The sequence below is a fragment of the Prionailurus viverrinus genome, chromosome B2 (assembly GCF_022837055.1).
Source record: "Prionailurus viverrinus isolate Anna chromosome B2, UM_Priviv_1.0, whole genome shotgun sequence".
Classification (NCBI taxonomy): Eukaryota; Metazoa; Chordata; class Mammalia; order Carnivora; family Felidae; genus Prionailurus; species Prionailurus viverrinus.
Genome location: NC_062565.1, coordinates 121,453,920 through 121,473,597, shown reverse-complemented (window position 1 = coordinate 121,473,597; position 19,678 = coordinate 121,453,920). Strand labels below are relative to the sequence as shown.

The following is a 19,678-nucleotide window of genomic DNA, read 5'->3' as shown; positions in this document are numbered from 1 at the left end:
TCCAGACTACGTTAAGGATTTTCACATTCTCACATTCATCCCAAGAGCAATGAACTAAAAGAGAAGCAAGAAATGACATGAAGTATTTGCTTTTTAAAAATATATCCCTGGCACGTCTGTAATGGAAGAATGGACTGGATGATAAGAACGGGCAGGAAACTCAGTCAGGGTCCAGTGCAGCAGTCCTGGTGAGAGAGGGAAGCAGTGGAGACAGGCTGGATGAAGATGCAAAGAAGTAGACAGAAGAGTGACATTTCTAGGAGATGACTGAACACAGCTTTGTGGCTGATACAGAAAGAGGAAAAGGGGGTGGAGGAGGACTCCAGGTTTGTTGCCTAACATACTATTTACAGAAACACTGGAAGGAGAGCAAGCTGCAGAGCAGACAGGACAAGGAGCGATGGTGAGGATTCTGTTTGGGGAATGCTGAGTTGAAGGAACTTATAAGACATCCATAGGGAGGTACAGAGCAGACAATTAGGTAAGAGTCCATCACTCAGGACAGGTCCAGATTAGAGGTAAAAATCTGAAAACCCGAGTAGAGAAGGTAATTAAAACCACGATGGATAAAATAAGAAATCAAAGGAACTAAGACATCCGATCCCTAAGACTGAGCCAGGGTGTCCCTACTCTGAGTCCCAGTACCATGTTGCTATGCAAACCACTATCACAGGATTTCCCCACACTATAGTAAAATTTCGTATTTATTTATGTCTCCCTGGTAGACAATAAACTCCTCAAGCACATAATCAAATCTCACTTATTTTTACACCCAAACCTTAGCATAGTTCCCAAGACACTAAATGTCTGGAAGAGACATTCAATAAAATGTCTGGAAGAGCTTAACTGTTAGCTTGAGATTAAAAAGCAGTACACACACACACACACACACACACACACACACACGTTTCAGAGCTCAGACTCTGGAATAGATCACTTGGGTTAAATCAAGACGCTACCATTTATTTATCAGCTGTGTGACCCTAGGTAAGTTATTTAATGACTTTGTGCCTGAATGTCCTCATCTATTAAATAAGGCAGGTAATAGGACCTATCCTGCAGTGTTGCAAAAATTGAAATTTCATGCAAAACACAGTACAGTACTAACAGTTGGTAAGCATTCAAACTTAGCCATTCTCATTGTTGTTATTATCTCCTTTCTTTATCTTCCATGAATAGAGAAGTGTTCAAAACTGGAAAGGATTTCCAGTTATCTGCTGTGGTCCTCAAGCTTTGGAAAACAAAACCAAAAACAAATCCTGTTCTTTCAAGTCTAAAATCAAGGGGTAGAGGGGCACCGGGGTGGTTCAGTGAGTTGAGCATCAGGCTCTTGATTTCAGCTCAGGTCATGAGCTCAGGGTCATGGAATTGAGCCCTATGTCAGGCTCCTCTGCCCCTCTCCTCTGCTTTCTCTCTCTTTAAAAAAAAAAAAAGTGGGGTTGGGGGTGCTTGGGTGGCTCAGTCGGTTAAGTGTCTGACTCTTAATTTCAGCCTAGATCATGATCTTGTGGTTTGTGAGCTGGAGCCTCAAGTCAGGCTCTGCACTGACAGTGCAGAGCCTGCTTGGGATTCTCTCTCTCTCTCCCCCTCTTTCTCTGCCCCTCCCCCACTCTGGATTTCTCTCTCTCTCTCTCTCTCTCTCAAAATAAATAAACTCTAAAAAAGACAAAGAATAAAAGGAAAAAGAAAAAAAGAAAAAAGCAAGTGGAAAAATAAAGAATATAATTTTGATGTGTCTGTTATTATAAAAAAATAGATTTAACAGTGATTTTTTAAAAAATCCCCAATAATAAAACCATTTCAAACCAAGTGCTTATTATGCAGAGTTTTTTTTTGGCGGGGGGGGGGGGGTGGGGTTAGGGGAGAAGGGGAACAAGGAGAGAGAGGGAAAAAGAATCTGACCAAGTCTATTACATATTGCAAAATATATATTTTGCTTTTACTTAGCTAGGTACCTGCAAACACAGGAAAATTAGAGGTACAATAGATTTGGAAACTAAACTGCAACAAAACTGTGTATCATGTTCATCTCGCTTAAAGTATAAATCTACTGTGTTCATTTCAAGTGTATGGCATAGGTTTTCTCCCCAGTCTTATATGTCGTATTCTCCCATATGGTGAGCCATCATTTCAAAAACTAGTTACGTCTGTCACTTTGTAGAGAATCTTGATATTTGTCCTAACTTACTCATAAGTAACCACACTTTGTGAAACTAATTAAGCCACTAATAAGCTAATAAAACCACATAATTTTAAAAAGATTATCATTTTCTTGGCAGTATAAATATTAACTCCCTAGGTGGCTAGTAAGCTGAACAACCCCTCTTTCACCTGCTGGTTGGTGTCAGGGTTGACACCCATAAAGTTCAAAGTTCTCCGTATTCTGTATTCTGCTTTTTATGTCAGGGATGTGAATGCAGGGTTCAAACTTGAATGCCGACAGCTCACCAAGAATTTAATCAAGAGAAAGCACCCCAAGGTAGAATACAACATGAGAAATTTTCTATTTTGATGGTTTCCTTTCAACTGCTTTTACAGGCTTACCCTTCGTATAAAATGTGTGCTCTAGTGTAGACAACCTGTTTAAGGTCTATGTCATGTATGAGTGCCATTTTAAGAAAAGGAAGGTAGAATTATGAAATAAATTAGCTAGTTGGAAAATAGTAATACAGAGTTCAAACTTTTCTAGGTAAAAAGCAGTTTTTACTATTTAGTAAAAAAGTAACATACTTAAATAAAAGCAAACAGGGTTACAGAATGAATATCTTTCCACATGTAAGCACCATTAAGAACGTCTTAATTTACTCAGAACTGTCAGATCTTTTAATTGACTGAGGGCTGAGTCACGTTTTTTAAACTGGAAATTAAGGTCTGTGAGAAAGACAAAATATTTTAAAACAGCACAACAGTAAACTGAGTAATTAGATAACATACAAGTAAAAGAAAGTATTCTTACATAGAACATAAATCAAGAATGATAATGAAGTTTTCTGACTGCAACACTAGCTCTTAACTACTAAGTAAAAGATAAAACAAAATAACAACTACAAAAAGCCTCAACCCCCAGAGATATTGATTAACTAACCTTCATCGGGGGCCCTAATTTTTGAAAACGTTGCCAAGTTGTTTCTAGTGGGTAGCCAGCTGAGAACACTGGGCTGCAACACCACAACAGGTCATCAAAATAATGGAATTTCCCTTTCGGCAGGTCCTTAAAATGGACTCTATTCTCGTATTAGGCCTGTTTATCATTAGAGAACATCAAGACTTCTGTAGTCTGTTTACCATGCATTGTTTCCTTAACTTGATTCATGCATGAAACTGTCACACTCTGCCCTGTGCCTCTGCATGGTATGAAATGTTTAGGAACGAGCGGCTCACTGCTGAATCTGATGTCGCAGTTGAAACTCCCTCCTGATGGACCTCTCCAGAGCATAAAGCACGGGGCACTCCTGACTCTCAAAATTCTCCCTCACCACCCCTAGTTTTGGCTTCTGAGGCACCTTTCCCTAGGTTCTCCTCCCATCTCCAATACTTTTCTGCTCTGCAAATTGGAAGTTCCTCACTGAATCCCAGGACAGCTCCTGAAAAGCTCAACAATAGGTTCCAGAGGTGAGGAACCCCTGAAATTGTGCACACACAAATTTGGATGTGTACCTGAGGGGGCCATTTGTTTTTCATATTCTCGATGAATTTAAGAGCCCTTTTCTTCTATAAGCTTTCCAAGCTTCAACTGTTATCTCTGAGTTTATGACTCCTACGTCAATCCTAACCTATCAGAGATCTGAATCCATTTTCTTCACTGGTTGTGCGGTATGTTCATGAACTTAAACCAACACATCCAAAATCAATTAATCCCCTCAGAAATACTTGTGGTCTCTTCATTCTTAATTTCAGTTGATGGAACCACCCTCCAACACTCACTCAACACCTGAATCAGAAATTTCAGAATCAATCATCCTTCAGCTCTTCTCTTTCTCTTATACCCAGTTAACTTTTCACTTTGCTTCTTTTCTGCATCCGAAGCATCAACATTTTATTTTAGGCTTTCACATGTCCTTATGACCACGGCCTTCTAATGGAACTTTGCTTGCAGTATCCACAATCTAGTCCATCCAACAAATAAGCTCTCTTCCTAACTGTGCCACACCCCTGCTTAAAGAAAAGTCTGGCCCTCTTGCACGGACACATGGAATCTAACTTGCTTGGCTTGGAATGCAGTGAGCTTCGAGCCTCCAATTTACCTTCTGTGACCTAATCTTCTTCCACTTCCAACACACCTTAACAATCTCAACTATTTCTCCTCCAGCAGACCTTTTCTTAATTTTAAATTTGCCTAGGATGCCCTTTCCTCATTGCTTCACTAACAGACTCTTACTTGTGGTTAGACTCATTGAATCCACAACTGATACGAACCAAGCACTGTAGCTGGACACTGGGAATACAGCTCAGAACAACGGTCAGAGAAGGAAACTTCATGGCAGCTGTATTCCGGTGGAAGAATCTGACAATGAACAGATAAGCAATTAAAATAATTAAGAAAATGTGATCTATGTGGTGAAGGGAATAAGAGGACACAAGAGAAACTCTAGGAGGAATGATGCAGGCAGGCCTCTTAAGTTCCTCAGAGACGAAAAATTATTCTTAACGTGCGATCTTGTAGGATAAGAAGGAACCAGTCACGAAACACTAAGAGGAGCTCTCCGAGCAGAGGGTACCGCAGAGGTACCGTCTGCATGATAACCGTGTCCTATAGGCCCCACACGCCTTGAAGAGAGCTGTTTAATATAAATGTGTAACCTTTAGAATTTGGCTTAGCTGGCACTTGGTCATCAACTCAACAAATAGTTGCTGAATTAGATGAATACTTCAAGAACAAGTGAAAAACCGAATTGTGGGGTTGGGGAGTTAAGTAGGAAGGGCAGACATTTTTCACTGTAACAGGTAAGAATCTTAGTAGCCCCAAACCACTCAAGTTCTCTAACAGCATCTATTATGTCCCTTATTTAACTTACTGGTATGTTCTGCTTAGTGTTCACACACCTAACAAGTTATTATTGGTTTCAGTTTAGACCCCCAAATCCTGAAGGGCAACTGTGTTTCAGGAGCTTTTACAAATACAGAAGTATGTTTCTGATGTAAAGAAAGAATTATTTTAATTAAAACACCCATACAGATCCTTAACGTTTTTGATGTATATATTCCCTTTCCTTTCTCCTAAGGGTTACGTTCTCCATTTTAACCCCAGGAGTCCCGTGAGCCCTAAACCATCCATACCCAAAGTTCATTCCATGGTAGCTGGTCACAGACCAGCCAACAGGTCAGCTGCTTCCAGCCTACCAGTCGCGTAATTAAACGAATATGATAATAAAGCCATCATTCCACTCTTTACAAAGTAAGAGTGAGGATGTAACACAAGACGAATTAAGAATGTAGCTTCAGACATTTGAAACTCTTCCAATTTAATCGGCCCCAAACAAAAAGCCTAGAAAGAGCAAATTAAAAGGCACACCTTCTTAATAGACACACATTCTTAATAGACACACAAATTAAACAAGTACCCAAGTGGTACTGTACTATGCACTGAAGGAGAATTTTCAAGATCACTGGCCAGCCAAAGGTTTTCTCAGCTTTACTAACCTAAGGATTCACACTAGCAGTATGCTGCTGAGATGATAAAAGAGTTATTCGCATGGCTGTTCGTCAGTCATAAACTGTTCAGCTGTGTCACATACCTTAACTGCCACCATCACCAAAAAAGGAGGAAAGAACTGGGTTAAGAAATCTAGTGTCCCTTTGAGATTAGCATACCAACGTGGTGCTGAGGCAGGTCTCATGAACTGGTGACTATGCCTTCAAGAAGGCTGTACCATCCACATCTACCCTAACCTGCCCCCAGCAGAGATTCTGGGATATATATGGTCAAGCCGTGCAATTAAAGGATGCTCATCACAACTTCACCGGGTTACACATGCCTACGAATAACTGGAGACAGCCAAGAAGCTCACTGTAGCCATCAGCTGGTAAGGAAAAGAAAAGGCTCTGCACCTTGAAAGAGGCTCTGCAGCAATTTACAAGGACTGGGGTGGTTCTTATTCCACAGAAGGTTCAGGTTTACCAGGAATGTTAGCTGAGGTTCAAACAACGATGGGTTCTATAAATGGTGACCGTAGTCAAAAACCAAGTTCCCATCTTCGTATTTGTGCTTTTAGACTACACATTAGCTTTATTATCTTTATATCTCAAGGTCAGCAACACCTGTCCCTGAAAAAGTGTGGTGGAAAGAACACTAGGGAACATTTAACCATGTGTCAGTCAGACCTTTATTTCAAAACGGGCTTTTATTCTGGACAATATTAACACCTTGGAGACCTGTTTTCGTACAAATCTCCCACTATAGTCCTTAGAATATCTAAAAGGATATATGGAGGTGTGTATGTATAAACTATATATCTATATCTCTATAGATATATTTATGGATATATATCTATGGATATAGATATCTACAGAGATATATATAGATACATATGGATATAGATATCAGTGAAATAGCCATGATCATTTCTTTGCTTATCTCAATATTTTTCAGATCCAGAATCCATGATGGCTATAGGAATAATGTTAACAATATTATATCAATACTATATCAATCTAGTCAACGAAATGACTACTCAACTAAATCAAGAACATCAACTAAACTTCCCTCTCTTTAAACAGGAAAACAAAAGCCACATCTCTACATACAAGCATATACGCCAATCTTCTTAGGGGAGAAATAGTATAAAAACCAACTAAAACAAAACAGCACAAGATGGAAGGGTTATAAAACTCGACCCCTGTACGTTTAAAGCAAAACATATTTTTAATAGCACGTTTCATATAAACTTCTGTAATATACCTTTTATGAAAACATTATTTCAACCTGGATGTCAGCCAAAACAGAAAAGAACAGTTTGCAATTCACTGTATTTAAGCAGAAACATTTATTTTCTAGTCAGCAGTTTCAAATGTCCTTCTAACTAAACTAAAACATTTGTACTTCGCTTTAAAAAGTTAACCATTTTAATAACAGCCTAAACAAAACTACAATTATCAAGCTATTCCCCTGATTAGGTAAGCCTCGGTATCTGGTGTTAGCCTCACCATAAACAAATAATTTTCCAGTTCTATGCGGTCATCCTTGAGTCACTTGAATTACTGGAGCAGAGCAGCAGTCTCAGCTACTTCTAAAATTACAAGAAAGCTACAATGTAGGACATTTATAGTGATAACAGAAAACACAAGTTAAATGGCCTGACAAAGACACCAACAAGTTTCAAGTTTATCACCATTTAAGGTTATACAAGCAAAAATAGTATCCTCTAAAGAAAGAGGAATTCTGCTAAATAAAACCATCAGGGTCTATTGCTTTTATTCAGAAGCACCATACAGCAAAACAAGTGGTCAAGTCCACAGGGTAATAGCATTTCAATAGCTGCAACGTGGTGCCAGATCAGGCTTTGTTGGCCTTCCTTTCCCAAGAAACAGAGATGTCTCTTTTTACTTAGTCCATCTGCCGTAAGTGCTAACCAGATGCCTGTGTGATAATTCAAAATTAAAACAAAAGTGCTTCCCTCCCCCCAGAACCTAACAGCAGGGATGAGTCTAAGTCGGTAATCACACATCAAGAATTCCAGTGCTTTAACAGAAAGCCTCCATATGAAAGACACAAACTATATAGCTGGTTCACCTTTAATGTGCTGCCTAGTACCACTGCTGTCAGCATCAGGGAATATCTGTTCACCTAATTATGCTGAGCATTGTTCCAAATGCTTTTCACTTAATTCTCACAGCAATCCTACAGGGTCGTACTAGGATTAGTCCCATACTGTAGTTGAAACAACTCGGGAATCAAGGCAGTGAAATAAATTACTCAGGCCATATCATCAAAAAGCAGCACGGCCACTGTATTGAACACAGACAGCCTGTATCCTGATTCCATACTGTTAAGTGCTATATTAAGACTAATCCTAAGAAAACAGTATAACTGATTTTGACTAAAACTGTTCTGCCTCACAATGAAAATACCTGTAATTCATCAACAAAAGAAGGCTCGCACCTGATTCTTTGGAACTATTTAATTAACAAAAACAAATTTTTACCTCTTTTAAAATTTTATGCGTTCTCATCGAGGGAGTTAAAAACCAAAAACAGGGACGCCTGGGTGCCTCAGCCAGTTAAGCATCCAACTTCAGCTCAGGTCATGATCTCACAGTCTGTGGGTTCAAGTCATGCATCAGGCTCTGTGCTGACAGCTCAGAGCCTGGAGCCTGCTTCCGATTCCGTTTCTCCCTCTCTCTCTTTCTGCCCCTTCCCTGCTCAAGCTCTGCTCTGTCTCTCCCGCTCGCTCAAAAATAAACAGACATAAAACAAAACAAAACAAAAAAACATACCACGGACCATGTTTATAAGCAGATCTCTATGGTGCTAAATACAATTAAAACAGTAAGAGTCCTCATCCACACATGTCCTGACAAAAGCGTCCTCAGTACACAATCTGATTTTCAGTACTCTTGCTTGATGAATGAATACTGCATGCTTGAAGTTGCCAGCCAAACTTTTGTGCTACGTTTTTTTTTTTCGTGAAATTTTAAACAGTTTCATTATTGATTCCTGCACGAAGGCCCGTCCGAACTGTCCCAGAACTCACTTTAGTGTGTTTAACATTTAATGGGATCCCTAGCAGCAGGTGTCCCACACAAAACAAGCCATCGAAGCCAAATTTTGAGTTTTATCACCAATCACAAGATAAGACCAGATGAATATAACTTCTGATACAAACTGATTCTTTTTCACTAACGACCTATTTCTAGAATCTTGGTTTTTCCACAACTACACAGACACACACACTCCGTATCTTTCTTCTTAATAAAAGGTTGTATCACAAAAGTCAAATTTGTATACGTAGCCTGGCAAGACCTCAAACACGCATATACTCTTTCACCCTTTCGAAATTTCCCAAGGTGGTATTCATGCGAGCAAATACTGGAGCTACTCAAGGCAGTAAATCATTATTTTTACTGTTTGAACTGGTTTAAAAAAAAAAAATCCCCCATCATGTTAGAGAAGTTTTTGCTTCTAATTTGCAGCCAGTAAAACAAAAAAACAAAAAAAACCCAAAATAACTGAAATTGTAGGCATCAAGAATTAGATTATTAATTAATTAGATAATTAAAGGTTCCCCTCATCTACCAGATTACTCTCCGAAGTCAAAGAAAATAAATATACCCTTTTATTAACATGTTAATCTTCAAAATATGTACACACACCTGCATGACATTAGCATACAATAGGATGGCAACTCATAGTCCTGATCCTCCAGAAAGTCCTAATTTTATCAGGCATGATGAAATCTGTACATCAATAGCACCGGGCAGTGTGTAACAAAGGATTTAAAATACAAATTTGTGTGTCATGTTTCGGTATTCATGGTATGTCCATTTCTCTGCTATCTACAAGAGCACAAAAAGCACCTGAAGAGAAACACATTTCATCCAGCTTTACATACTCGATGCGGCATTAGGCATATAAAAGGTGTAACAAATCTGAGTGTACGTTTCAGGAAATCCTTATTTTTTAATTCAAATGTCACAACACAGCTAAATTTTCAAAGCACTACAGGTCTTCAGTTAAACACACGGGGGAAACATTCTACTATGAATTCTTCTAAAATCAATTTAAATTTTATTTTTCAAAGCAATAATAATTTCATCACATGGTCAATGATGCAACGGAAGGAAATCAATCACCAGATTCTTACCGGCTCCCTTCGCCTAAAAACAATGCTGACACCCATTCAACTAGATCATACAATATTTATTGTAAGTGATGTGCCACATCCATGATAAGAAATAACATTCTCCAATAACATTCGGTTGCATATTTCATATGTATCTGCTCTACTTTAGAGCAAATTCTGCACATTCTACACACGTATATAGTAGTTCCCCTCATTTGTAGAGTATATGTTCCAAGACCCCTAGTGGATGCCTGAAACTGCAGGTAATACCAAACCCTATATACACTAAGTTTTTCTCTGTACATACATACCTATGTTAAAGCGTAATTTCTAAATAAGGCACAGTAAGAGATTAACAACAGTAATAAAACAGAACAATTATAACAATGTACTATAAGAAAAGTTATGTGAATGTGGTCTTTCTCAAAATATCTTATTGTACTATACTCCCCCTTCTTTTTGTGATGTGAGATGATAAAATGCATATATGTTGAGATGAAATGAGGTGAATGACGTAGGCCCTATGACCTAATAACCTAATATTAAGCTACTACTGACATTCCGACCATACATCAGAAGGAAGGTTGTCTGCTTCCAGCCCCTGGCTGACCAGGGGGAACTGAACCCACAGGAAGTAAAACCACAGATAAAGAGGGGACTACCGTATATCCACAAAAGTTTTGATATAAAAATTATCCACATAAAGAAAAATTTGTGGGAATCACTTAAATTGTTCCCTCAAACTTGGCAAAATGTAATTTCAGTTAAATATTCAGATGCAAAATGATCAGAAAAGACTGATACTAAGAAGGTTTTCAGAAAAAAAATTATGAAAATCTGAGGTTCAATTAAAAACACAGTGAGCTCTACAATACTTTTAACCTTTAAAAAAGTGACTGTGTCTATAATTATAGTACTACCACTTGAACTTGTAAAACACCTTTTAATTCTGAAAAGTGACAATATTTTTTACATGCTTTATTTCAATACAGTCCCAGCATGAGGCTCTTAACCTGCTGTTCTGCACAAACAGAATGAATACATAACATCTGACATGACCACTTCAATTCTACAAATAAAGGGGAGGGATACAGAAGAAGGAAAATACAACAAAGTTAACATTAATGAAAAGGATATATAGCCCAAGGATGTATACCGAAAACTCCGTAAGAAACAAACAATACAAATAGCCCAAAAAATCATTTGGACTGTTACATGATTAAATAAGGATAGGGACTAAAACAACACCAAACACTGGGAATGCTACAGTAGAGAGCAGGGAACACAGAAATTGGATTGCTACTAAAGGTGGAAGCTAGGGCCTGACCCCCACTCAAACACGGAACAGACAGGGAACCACAAACGGGTCTAGGTGAAGTATGTGATGGCAACCCTGTGATTGAGGGAATTCACTTAAGTCTCATGTGCACTATGGAAATCTTGGGACTCAACATCCAACAGCTTCAAGTGTGGTCCTCCCCCAGGATATCCTTCATAGAAGAAGAGCTTTATGAAAAGATTAAACAATCCTTGATTCATTAACCTAAAGGTGACAATCTTGGGTTTTTCTTCTTAGAATCTTAAGCAACTCTAAATCTCCCAATGTTTATACTTTCCATTAAAGATAACTAACTGCCCACCTCTTTGCACATCCATGAAAGTCCTTTAACAAGAGATACTGAACCCCAACTCCAGGAAAATGCCTGTGTTAAAAACGCTATTCTGGCTATAGTGAACCAATCAAGAGCACTTATTAGCAGACCATTAGTTTCTGATCTTGAAGGCAAAGAGTATGAAAAGAGGGGGCTGAGAATAAGGATGACACATTTTGCTTAAGACAAGCCAGCTTAGCCAAAAAAAAAAAAAAAAAAAAAAAAAAGCTTGAGACAAACAGAAGCTGTGGTTGACATAATTGCTTCTGTGATTTATCAGTTTTATTTTCATTGTTAATCCTCAACTTTATATAAAGAGCTTTATTCTCACTGGACATGAAGATGATATTCTCTTGAAGGTATATGTGGCCATTTCAGTATGCCATAGGGAAACCTCATTTACTGACCTGGAATGATTTGGGAAAGTATAAAACCACTAAATAGTGATGTAAAGCACCGAGATCATATAAGCTGACAAATATTTACCTGGAGGTATCAAACTGCAAATAATTCTTTAAACCAGATAGCGATAAAAGTCCCTTCTCCATTTGAATGGCCTGCCATTTTCTCAAACTTTAAAAGAGACAGCAGATTACGCTCCGACTGCTAAATCTTTTCCTTGTATTTCTATTTTTCAATTTTCTCAGGGATTCTGTAATTGGTTCTTCACACAAAAATCACACCAGGCTTGTTTCTCTCTCTTTTTTACCTTCAGCCAATTTTGAGGCACTGTTCTTAACCCTAAATACAGAAGCCCACGCTGGTTAACTGCCAGTGTCGCTTTGCAACTGCAGGTGACAGACGCAGCCAGAGAGCTCACAGATGTGAACTGGCTGGCTGCAGTCTGAGTCTTATTGCAATGAGCACACTGACAGAGCCCGCAGATGCACACCGCGGCTGAAGGAGTCTTAAAAACCGTCATTCTCAATTAAATTACTTTTAGGGCTCTTACGGGCTATCATTAAGCGCTTATCCCAATTCTGATCCTCGCTTAGCTCTGCCCACAATTCATTTTATCTTCCTCAGTTCCGGACCCTTCATCAAACCTAATTTGGGTAATAATAATAATAATAATAATAATAATAATAAAGCGGGGCTGTTGGCATTGCCGGCACCAGTAACCGGGGAAGATGCTATTTGGTAGCATTCCCGCCGCGGCAGAGGCCGCTGGAAGTTTTCTGGGAAGCAATGGACCCCTAGCATCTTTGCACGATTCTTCTTCTCCAGGGTGAGGGCTTCACAGAAACGGATGGGGAATCTCCCTTCTGTCTTTCCCAGGGGTGGCTAACAGGAAAAACAAAACACCTCTTTTCTTCTGCTACACCCCGCTCGGTTAAGCTCGCAGGCAGGGACGCCCCGCCCCCCACGCCGTTATCCCTGATGAGCTCCCCAAATATCACCCGGTCCTCCTAAGAAGTAGACCCTCCCTCGGCCCCCGGACCAATTCCTCCCACCTTAGTTCCTCTCCTCGGGTCGTCCGCCCCCGCACACCCCACCAACCGTACGGCCCGGCTCGCACACGCCAGCCCCGGCGCCCAGATGCCCGGCACCCGGCGCTCAGGCCGCCCGGTCGCCCGCGCTCCCCCCGCCCAGGGTCGCCTACGGGGTTACCGTGGGAAGAGGGGGCGGCGGCAGAGAACGCGGCGGCAGCGCTGCTGCCGGTTACGTCGGACGCGGAGGATAAGCTGGAGGACAAGGATGATGATGAGGCGGGCGCGCTCCCCAGTCTCCATGGAACTCCCGCCCCGACCCGTTGCTAGGAGCCCCCGAGGCTCGAGCTCCGTCTTTCGTGCTTTGTTGTTCCGGGTACTGGGCGGCCGCTTCTTCCCCGCGACAATAAATAGACCAGACGCAGGGGGAACATAGAGACAGTGCGCGGGGGCTAGAGCGCCGCCGGACAGGGCGCCCCTGGGCTCCTCGCTAGCCACTCATTTCCGGCTCTCACTGCTCCCGTCACTTTCCCCCGCCCCTTTCCCCACTTTCCCTTCCTTCTTCCTGGTCCCCCAAGGTAGGCCCCTCCCGCTCTTGGGCTTGGCGACGTCCGGGTGTTGGGGGCAGGGACTGCTACTGGGCTAGACTTCTTTTGCTGGAGGACCGCCTAAAAAGGTTTTGAAAAAATTGCGTGATCTTTGTACCTTTCTAGCTCATCTCTAAACATGAGTTCGTTGTTCCTGGCATACAGTATAGTATAAATGGACTTTAATTTTTTCGTCAAAACCTTAGAACTTTCTCGTTAGCTCGTTCAACTTCAAGGTCCACCATTTAACGCAATTAGCAAAACTAGTTCTCAACAAGTAAATTTATTTTCTAAGACATTTTCTGTCTGAAAAAGTCCTATTTTCGCTTTTTCAGTTAAACGCGTTAATTTACGACGTCATGATAAACCTCTCATTAAGGAATTCTAATTCTAGTCCTAAAATACAGCGGCAGGAGATGATAGCGGAAGGATGGATGGACAGATCGATAGAAGGGTGGGTGGATGGATGGATGGATGGATAGATAGATAGATAGATAGATAGACAGATAGAGGCAGGGAGCTTAGGTCACACTTCTGTCGCCTCTCCCTTCCCTATTCCTTACTCAACTTGGGTTTGCGGTCAGGACTCCGCCTGGGAGCCCGAGCACTTCAGAGGCTTATGCGCGGCGCAGTCAGATCCTGGAAGGATGGACGGGGGCGAGGGCGGCTGCAGGCTAGGGCTGGGGAGCCCAGCAGGAGAAACGGTGGCTCAGGCCGACGGGCGTAGGAGGGCGGTCACTCGAAAGCTGGGCGCCTGGGGACTGAGACTCTTTCACGGCTCTGCGCCCAAGTAGCCCTAGAATCCGGGGACCCCGAGAGGCGCACACTCGCCAGTTTGAACGGCCGCGCTGGGGTCCGATGAGCTCTCGGGGGTGGCCTGAGAGGCGCTGCCCGCGGGAGCGAGACTCGGGTAACGGCCTGGGGAGCGCCAGGCAGCGCAGAACCCCGCGGCGCCCCCGGAGTCCCACTCTTCAGGCTGGCACGGGCCTCTGCTCCCGAGCTCAGCTGCAGCCAGAAGCCTCTGGCCACAGAAGAGGCCGATGGGCAGCTCTGATTTAATAAAAGGCCACAAGGCGGGGTCATGGGTATCTGGTTTCTGATTGGTGTGAATCGTGGATGAAAAATGATAATGCCACTATGAAGGCAAGGGCTGACTTCAGGGCATTTGGGAGTATGCAACCATTTGGGTATTTTATTATCTATTGGGTCTATCTATTATCTATTGGGTCTATCTATTGGGTCTCTAAGGATGGCTCTTGATCTTTTGCTTCCTACTCTAAGTATTCAAAAAATATCTGAGCATTTAAAAAGCTCTGTAGATGAATGGAATTTCCATTTTGCTGCAATATTTGTACTAACTTATTTTCGAATAATATTAAATAATTGTAGCTTGGTTAGGTATAAGTGAAGAAAATAAACGAGGCTTGACTGGAAAGTAATGTCTGTGTCATACTGGGGTGATGACTCTTAGGAGGTAACATTCCAGCTGTTAACTGAAAGCTATGGGAGTGGAAGGGATGTTCAGAGAGTGTTCCGGACAGAGGGAACAAGATATGCTAAGAGTTTGCTATGCCGAAGCATTAGCGTGGATGGAGCGTCCTGATCTAATCAAGGGAAAGAGTGACATCAGATGAAATTGCAAAGTCAGGCCTTAAACCTTCAGTGCCTTGTAGACACAGAAGGGAGTTTGGATTTTCTTCCAAGTGCTAGAGGAAGTGATGGGTTTTAAGCTGTAGTGTAACATGGTCTGATTTGCCAAGGAAATGGCAAGGGAAAGGCTGTAATCCCCTGATTAGTGCCAAGGCTGAAAAGTCAATTTCACATCAATGGTGACCAATTTTAAGGTCTTCATGAGGCAGCTTTCTTTCAGGGGACCAGCAAGATACCTGGTATGAAGCCAGTCAATTACTTCAGACTCCCTTTTGTCATAGATTAGTCGACAATTTGTCTCACTACAAGTGCCTCATCCAGGAAATGGATGTATGTTGCTGCAAGCAAGCCCCATTCTCCGTAGACCTATCACATTAGCCCATACACCCTTCCTCTGACCAAGGAATTCACTTCACCAGGGAAGACGTAAAACAGTGAGATAGAGTCAGTGGGCTTCATTGGTCTTAGCTTAGAATGTGTTCCATTATTTAGGTGCCAGGTAAGATTATAATATTACTCATTATTCAGGTGGTAGGTAAGGTTAGAATATACAGTATATGTTCTGAACCAAGACTCTCCATTAATACAGAAATTGATACCTAGGCTGGGAACCTAGTCAGATTTATCTGTTAGATAAGTGCTCCTTAAAATGTGATGTATGGACCAAAGCCAGTCTGTAAACTGTGCTGATCAGCAATGAAATAGGTATAGAAATTGAGAGGAGCATTTTGAAACTTTTAGTAATTTGACATTAATGTGGCCCCTAAGCATGCAGTTTGCTCTTTATGAAAGCATTTGTCTGTGTTGAGTTGATAACTAAAAACAAACAAGCAAGAAGTGATCCTTCACAACAGATATCTGTGTCCACTAAGGCTTCTAGCTTTATGAAAACTCGTTTTTGGTTTTTTTTAATGAAGCTATTGGAATATATTGGCTACTTCTTACTCCCTTGGTGCTCTGAGAGAGACAGACTGGTTCAGCAGGGCCACTCAGAAGGAGATGGGCAATAATAAAGTGGTACTTATATAGCTGGTAAGAGGAGTCCTTTCTGCCAGTGGGTTAGTGATCTTGCGTTGATAGTGATCAGATAATATCTACTCTGCCAATTGAAACAGTTAGATTTTCTGCCCCCCCCCCCCCCACGCCGCTTCATCCCTCATAAGGTTAAAACACTAAACAGGATTGCAGAGACCCAGCAGGACAATGGAGTCAGGGATGTCTCATTCCTCGGGGCTCTTCTCAAATATCTTCTGCTGTGCCCCCTTACCAACTGAGAGATAATTTCTCCCATTGTGCCAGTTGAGTGGGGCACAACTTAGGGGACAGTCTGAAGCTGTAACCTGGCTTTACAATCCCAGCCTGCTTCCCTCCCTGCCCTCAGATAAAGTCTGTGGCAAAGACAGTGAACTAAGATCTAGGGTGATTGACAGAGTAGAGTTCCCAGGCCAGTTTCCAAGAGATGGAAACAAGAAGGGCAAAGTCCCTATTTAAAGCTTGCTGCCTAAATGAGATTTCTGATAACAAGCTAATGGATTTCCCCTAAATGACATTGACTGACAGCCAAGTTAATTTTAAGGGATTGCCAGAAAGCCTTTAGCCTTGCAAAAGGCCTCTACTGCTGTGCTGTCTCAAAGACAACATCCCAGTCCTGGGATCTGCAGAAAGTGGAATTCAGTTGCCAGGGAAGTCCCAGGAAATTCCTTTTCACTACTTCTCTAAAGGACAGCCTTTGAGGATAATAGATAAAGGAGATCTTGGCACTTTGAGTGACTGACAAGAGATCTCAGTTTTCTCCTGGAGAAGAGAAGTCCTTCTTATGCTTATTCTACATTATACAGTATATGCTCAACCATGGCACAGTGAGTCTCCTTTTTGCCCTTTCTTATTAGGTTTTGTTATCCTGTTCCCCACCCCCCTCTATTATATATTTGTGCATTGGGGAAAAAATCCATTATCATTATCATTTAGCTAGATCTGGACCTTATCAAGATTGGCTACACTCAAAGATTCTGAATTTGGGCTGCAGGTGACATTGAGTTTTCCTCTAGCATTGGGTAGGGATTGAGTACATTGTCAATTGCATAAGGGATAGTTGCTTTATGTTAAGAGAAACTACAGCTATGTGAAAACCAGTGTGTGTGTGTGTGTGTGTGTGTGTGTGTGTGTGTGTGTGTGTGCGTGCACCGAACAGCCAAAGGGTAACATGTAGGGAACATTTATTGGTTTGTCAGCCAAGAACACCTGTCTTCTTTTGGGAAAAGTACTTACACCTCTTATTTGGAGAACTATGTTTGCTCTTTACCTACCTCCAATCTAATGTGGGTCCAAGTGGGAGTTGCAATTGCTAGTGGTTTCTTCTAGACGTACAGGGACTCGGAAAGGAATAAGATTGGAAGATTGGTGACAAGGTAGTGTGGGGAAGAGGTATATAGATAAGTTTCTTTTCATGAGCACACGCTGTGAAGATCCGTGTGTACCATTTGGATACACGCTACAGGTACCCATTGCAGAGGAGACTTTAATAATCAGGTGGGTGAAATGGCACTGTCTCTGGATGTCAGGCAGCCTCTTTGCTTAGCCACCCATGGCTTCTTCAGTGGGCCCTTGAACAAAGTGGCCATGGTGGTGGGGATGCAGGCTATGTATACGCTCAACAATCTGAATGTCTCCTTACCGACACTCTCCTTGCTGACACTACTGTCAAGAGAGAGAGCAGACGGGGCGCCTGGGTGGCGCAGTCGGTTAAGCGTCCGACTTCAGCCAGGTCACGATCTCGCGGTCTGTGAGTTCGAGCCCCGCGTCAGGCTCTGGGCTGATGGCTCAGAGCCTGGAGCCTGTTTCCGATTCTGTGTCTCCCTCTCTCTGCCCCTCCCCCATTCATGCTCTGTCTTTCTCTGTCCCCAAAATAAATAAACGTTGAAAAAAAAAATTAAAAAATTAAAAAAAAGAGAGCAGAAAACAACACCGAGTCCTTGATCCGGCCCCCTTTCCCTGGGCTACTAAAAACAGCTGTCTGATGGCAGATTGATCATACGGGACCTCTTCCACTTTTGAGGGGGCAAAGATTCATCCTTATTGGAGTACTCCTGTACCCTGAAAATGGATAGTCTTTGCTGCTCATAATGTTTCTGCCAGCACCTAGTGTTTGTGACTCACAAAATGGTGTGCCATCTACCAGCAGTGCATTCCACACAGCACCGCATCCGATCGGGGAACTCATTTCACGGCAAAGGAAGTGCAGCCATGCGTCCATGCATAGGAAATTAACGGGCCTTACCACGTACCCCGTCGCTTGAAAGCAGCCGGCTGAGCTGAACAGTGAAATGACTTACTGAAGCCTCAGCCATAGCCCAGCTGAGAGGCAACACCCTGGAAAGAAATGAAAGCCTGTCTTACAGGATATGTTTTGCATCAGAGATCATCACATGGTACCCTCGCTTCCATAGCCATAATACATCGGAATCAAGGTATGGGAGTGGGAGCGGCTCTTCTCACAACCTCACCTTATAATGCCCTCAGAAATTTTCCCTCCCTTACCTGGAAACTTTGCTGCCGGAGTAAAGACCCTAGTCCCCAAAGGGAGAATGCTTCTTTCATGAGATATATCAATGGTTTCACTAAATTGGAAGACGAGACTACCATCTGGCCATTTGGGGTTCCTTATACCGCTGCAACAAAAAGCAAAAACAGGTAATTTACTGGCTGGAGTAATATGTATGTATGTACGTATGTACATAGAGATATGTATGTATGTACACATACACTAATTGTGTGTGTATGTGTATATATATATATATATATATCACTACGTGTATATATATATATATATATATATGACTTCTACCAAACGTTTACTGCATGAATAACATATAAATATACAAAGAAACTATTATGACATTTATTTATATAAATAAAGTATACAGAAAAGGCACACACAAACTAATTAGAGGCATTTTGAACTCCCTCTTATATTTACTAAATTAGCAACAACAAGTAAAATCCCTACCCAAAGCTGTAAACTGTTAGTGAGATGATATTCTTAAATGGTGACACTGTTTGGGACACTAGGTTACTTACACACAGTGGAGGCAAGAAAGACAGTCTAGAACCCAGAAGAGTCTCCGGAATCCTCTTCGTACTTCTGTGTCTGATATTAAAGTGAGTGAAAATTTATAGCAACCGAAAATAAATGGTAGGGTGTTAGAAGACTGAGATCCTTTGGAAATGAAGGTTTGCGCCACTCCACCAAACAAAGAATCCCAACCGACTGAGGTCCCAGCTGACAGTAGGGAAATGCAGAAGGGGTAGTGAAGTGAAAGCTATAGGTCACTAACTGTGACCTTGTGAACAATTACAGAAATGCAGTATCGTTGCATGTTTTCTCTTGGCTTATTATATCTTACGCGTTCATTTGTGTTTACTGATCATTTTATCCCTTTATCTCCTTCCTGTTTTTACTTGACATTCAAGTTATTGGAAGCCGTGTTGGTTTCCTAGTTCTGTTGTGATAAAGTACCACAAATCTGATGGATTAAAACAACAGAAATGTGTTCTCTTACAGTTCTGGAAGCCAGAATTCCA

The 19,678-nt window shown here is 41.7% G+C and overlaps 1 protein-coding gene across 7 annotated transcripts in view; it reads right to left on the bottom strand.

Moving 5' to 3' along the window:
• Positions 1-14,418, bottom strand: part of TBPL1 (TATA-box binding protein like 1) — a 35,421-nt gene extending 21,003 nt beyond the window's left edge. Inside the window, exons 1-2 of one of the 7 annotated variants that reach the window (XM_047858019.1) lie at positions 14,016-14,418; positions 7,144-7,226 (exon numbers count right to left, since the gene is read on the bottom strand). The gene's annotated coding sequence lies outside the window, so the exon portion shown is untranslated. Of the gene's footprint in view, positions 1-7,143; positions 7,227-12,884; positions 12,990-13,041; positions 13,357-14,010 lie in introns of those variants that run through there. The other 6 variants (XM_047858018.1, XM_047858022.1, XM_047858024.1 and 3 more) reach the window with 6 other exon arrangements.
• Positions 14,419-19,678: the final 5,260 nt, after the last annotated feature.